Source organism: Dromiciops gliroides, chromosome 3 (genome assembly GCF_019393635.1).
Source record: "Dromiciops gliroides isolate mDroGli1 chromosome 3, mDroGli1.pri, whole genome shotgun sequence".
In the NCBI taxonomy this organism is placed as follows: Eukaryota; Metazoa; Chordata; class Mammalia; order Microbiotheria; family Microbiotheriidae; genus Dromiciops; species Dromiciops gliroides.
Window position 1 is genome coordinate 392,622,161 of NC_057863.1, and position 5,179 is coordinate 392,627,339.

Genomic DNA, 5,179 nt, shown 5'->3' on the forward strand with positions numbered 1-5,179 from the left:
TCTCTTAATGCTGTCTAGAACTGTGCTATTGTTTTGGTTTGGGCTGCCACATTATATAATTAATTCATATTGAACCTACAATCTGCTAAGCCCGTGTACCACTCCCCTCCAACTTTTTCAATTCTACTCATGCCTCTTCTATCTTGTACTTGTGACATTTATTTTAACCCAAATAGAAAGTTTTACATATACCCCTACTGAATTTCATCTTAGTTTTAGCTGATCAAGATCTTTTAAAATCATCATTCATTGTTTCATCTATCCCTCCTGAAAGGAGGATTGAAAAACAACAACAAGAACAAGAACAACAGCAACATGGAAGTGTTACTTTGATGAACAGAATTAACAATGAGAGCCATTAAAATTAAAATAGTTTTGAGTCAATTAATAAATATCTCAAAGTAAGTAGCATAGGAAGAGAACAAGAAGTGGAAGGATTGTTTTGATTATCACCTAAGAAGCAAGAAGAAGAAAGGAGTTGAGCTTGAAGAATGAAAATAAAAGAAAATGTAAGAGGAAGTAAAAAGAAGGATATGTAATTAATGAATAATGGAGGAAGACTGAAAAAGAGAGACTGAATTATCCCTAAGTTTCATTTTTAGCTGACAGAGAAGAAAACAGGCAAGTTGAAAATTCTATAAAATATATAAATGTAATAGTAGAAATGATGGAAAATGTGTTTAGTGTTCTGTGTGTATGTGTACATTAAAATTATAATTTGATTAGTTCTACTGAAATAAGGTACATGTACTTATAATTAAAACAAATACAATGGCAAAGAATGAGTACATTTAAAGTAATTATAATATTAAATTTAAATGGCTTTAATTTCCTTATAACAAGAAAAGGACATAAGATATAATACAAGATTCAAGTTAACATTATATTTTCTATAGGAAACAAAACAAAGATACACATATTCAAAATAAGAATTTATGATAAGATTACTTATGTCCCTTTTCCAGTTATATCAAGGAGAGTAATGTAAAGGGAAGAGGTAATAAAACATTAAATAATTGGTTTTTAATTTATATAAATTGAAAAAATACATTAACTAAATCAACACAGCCACAATAAAGTAAGAAAGGAAACCATTGATAAGGGAAAAAAATCCTTGAATCAAATATTTTTTTTTTAGGCAATTAGAGTTAAGTGACTTGCCCAAGGTCACACAGCTAGTAAGTATCAAGTATCTGAAGTCAGATTTGAAGTCAGGTCCTCCTGAATCCAGGGCTGGTGCTCTATCCACTGTACCACCTAGCTGCCCCAAATATTTCTGATAAAGAATATAAATATGTAAGGTCAATATCCCTTTCTTTAATGGAAAGAGATCAAGGAATGAATAAATCTCTCAAAAGAAGTACAATACACAATTAAAAACCATGTGAAAGAATGATCAAAATAACAAATAATAAGAGAAATGCAAATCAAAATAATTTCAGTGTTTTAGTTCACACTGAATTAAATTGGCACATATCACAAAAATGGAAAAAAAATCATTGTTGAATGGAAAGGACAAACAAAATTGTACATTCTAGGTAGACATGAATTTTTCCAACCATAAAATTAAAGGCAGCCAAGTGACTGAGTAAAGAGAGCACTCGACCTGGAATCATAAAGTCTTGAGCTCAAACCTGGTCTCATACCCTTATTATCTGTGTGACCCTGGACAAGTAATTACCCTTTCTCTGCCTCAGTTTGCTCAATTATAAAATGAATATAATAGCACCTCCCCCATAGGGTTACTGTGAGGATCAAATAAGATAATATTTGTAAAGTGTTCATACAGTTCTTGGCACATACTAGGCATTTAATAAATACTTCTTTCCTCCCTCCCTTTCTTTATGAAAAGGAGTTGTAGAAACAAAATATTGAAATTAACAAATAAAGTAGTTAAAAGGTACAATTCTCTATTTTTATTAGCCCATAACTAGTAAGAAAAAAACAGTATATGCAAATAATCATATACAATCAAAGATACCAGAAGATCATAGCAATTGATACATAAAATTTAGTTAATTTACATTAAACAGCTAATTGAAATATGGCTAATTGTTTGAATGTTGTAATGTTAACTAATTTTACCACATGCCAAAAGTCCTTGAAGCTATATAAAAAAAATATTATCAGGATTTGTTTTCCCTTTTATTTTGATAAACACTATGTGCCTGAATTGTTATTTAATATAAAATGCAACAGTATGATTTCTAGAATCTTCCATTTTTATTTCTACACACACACACACACACACACACACACACACACACATGAGTGCATGCACACACACTATGTGTGTGACCCAGACTCTTATGTAAACTAGGACACTTGGTAAAAGAAAAGAATCATTGTCAGGTAACTATTCTCCCAAGAACAGTTTGAATTTAATATTCTTATACTAAGTTTCAATAAAATATCATTTCTAATGGATGTGATCATTAACATAAGGTAGAATTATTCATTTGCTTTGAAGGTAAGAATGTGACTGAAATAATTTATATCTTTGGCCAGAGATCCCACTGCTAGTCACATATCTAAAGAGTTCAAAGATAGAAAGTCAGATACCATATACTTCAAATATCTTTAGCAGAACTTTTTGTAGTAGCAAAGAACTAGATAAATGTATGTGTCCATGGAATGATGCTTTAGTTAAATTGTGTTACATGAATCTAAATCAACATTACCATACTGTGAGAAATGACAAATATGAAGAAAATAGAGAATAATATAAATAAATATAAAATTATATAAATTGAAATAACAAAATAGAAAACTATGCACAATTACCAGAGCATGGTTCATGGAAATGAAAAACAAAACAAAACAATAAATCCCAATTGAACTGATGCTTAGTCTTGAAGAAGTGATATATACTCCTTCTCTGAAGGGCTAGAAACTGGATAAAGGAACATTACATATGCTATTAAAACTCGGTGATGTATTGTTTAGTTTTGCTGAACTATTTTTTTCTCCTCTTTATTTTTTAAAATTTTTTTTGATGCTTGAGATCACTATTGATCAGAAAAATGCAAAATAAAACAACTCTGAGGTTTTACCTCACACTAATTAGAGTATAAATATTATAAGAAAAAAGAAAATATTGGATGTTGGAAGGGATGTGGGGAAAATGGTATGCTAATCCATGGTTGGTGGAGTTGTGAAGCACAAAGGACTGTAGAATGGTTCATACTCTTTGATCCAACAATACCACTGCTAGGTTTATGTCCCAAATACATCTCCAAAAAGAGAAAAAAGACCAATTTGTTCAAATGAATATTTATAGCAGCTCCTTTTGTGGTGGCTAAGAATTGGAAATCAAAGGAATGCCCATTAACTAGGAAATGGCTAAACAAGCTGTGGTATATTATTGCGCTATAAGAAATGACAAGCAGAATGATTTCAGAAAGTCCTGGAAAGACTTCTATGAAATGATGCATAGTGAAGTTAGCAGAATCAAAAGAATGTTGGGCACAGAGACAGCAATATTGTTTGATGAAGAACTATGAAAGACTTTATTCTCAGCAATACAATGATCCAAGACAATACAAAAAGACTAATGATGAAGCACACTATCTACCTCCAAAGAAAGAACTGATATTGATAGAACACAGATTGAAGTATGATATTTTTTCTTTCATTTATTCTTTTATTCAGTTTTTCTTATACAAAATGACTAATATTGTAATATTTTACATGATTGCATAAGTATAACACACATCTGATTGCTTATCACCTCAGGGAAGGGGGAGGGGAGAAAGGGAAGGATTAATAAAATTTGGAACTATAATAAAATATTTATTATTAGAAAAATTATTTTTTGTTATAAAGGGTTGTACTTTGCATGGATGATTACAAAAGGTGAGGCAAAAAATGTAAAACAAAATGTTTCAGCTGACACCTAAATATGAGGAATTATTATCATGATATTGGTGAAAGCTGAATTTAAAAAAAAAAAATATATATATATATATCTTAATAGAGGAAATAAGCAAAACAGTATCAAAAGAAAGAATATTCTTTAAATTAAATATGGAAAAATGGACACATCAAAAAAATATTTAATGAAAAGTCCACTGTATCACAAAAAGAGATGAAAAATACTGGTACATTTCCTTATTTCATCAATATTATATGAAAAATCAAATGAAATAAAAACAAGAAGTTTTAGCCTCCATTGAATTTGAGGGTACATAAATATGATAAAAAATAAACCAGATATGTGGGGAATTTGCATCCTATTCAATAACTTCTGAAAAAATTGATATAAAGTGTGCATATTCTAAGGCATGAAGATAAAAAGGAATTTTAAACATCATTTTAATAGACTACAATCAAAGAAAAGAATAAGTTATTTTATATAGTAGATGGACAGCTAACCTTAAAACCAAGAAGACATGGATTCAAGACCTGCCCTGTACACATAAAGGAACTGGGTGGGCTATGGGCAAGGTCACTTTACCCTTGTATGGTCTATTCCAGTGGTTCTCAAATGTGAAAAAAAAATCTTCGTGTGGGTCTGCAAGATCAAAACTATTTTCATCATAATTCTAATATGTCACTCACTGGGCTAGTAAAACCTCCCTTTCTTTTGAAATTATATATCTGTGTGAGGATAGATTTTCAAGGAAAAAAATATTTCAAGAGAATTAATGCAGATATGGAAATCCAGCTGTTCCTTGTTATGTCAGAAACTGGTTTTGCAAAAATATATAAAATAATATAATTTCTCATTACATTATGAAAAATATAGCCATTTTCCATAAAATTTATTTATGTTAACATGTCAAGGCTTTTATTATTTTAAATGAATTTATAAATATTTTAAATGTAGTAATTCTCAGTTCAAATACATTATTCATAGATATAATCCATATTAATGCAAACTCTTTGGTGATCTTCTTGAGAACAAGACTTCTTAGAACAAAATGGTTGAAGACAACTACTCACAAGAAAACTCTTTACAAGTGTGTAGAAAAGGGGTATAGAGAGTTTACAACCCAAGATTTTACTATACCAATGAAATCACATGTCTATTACTAAAAAAAAAATAAATTTTAGTCAACACAGGACATATAAATAAAAACAAACAGTTCTATATGGAAACCAAAAGATGATTTACTAAAAAAATGGCCAAAAAGACCAAAGTTATAAGAAAAAATAAAATATTTATTTCAATATTCAT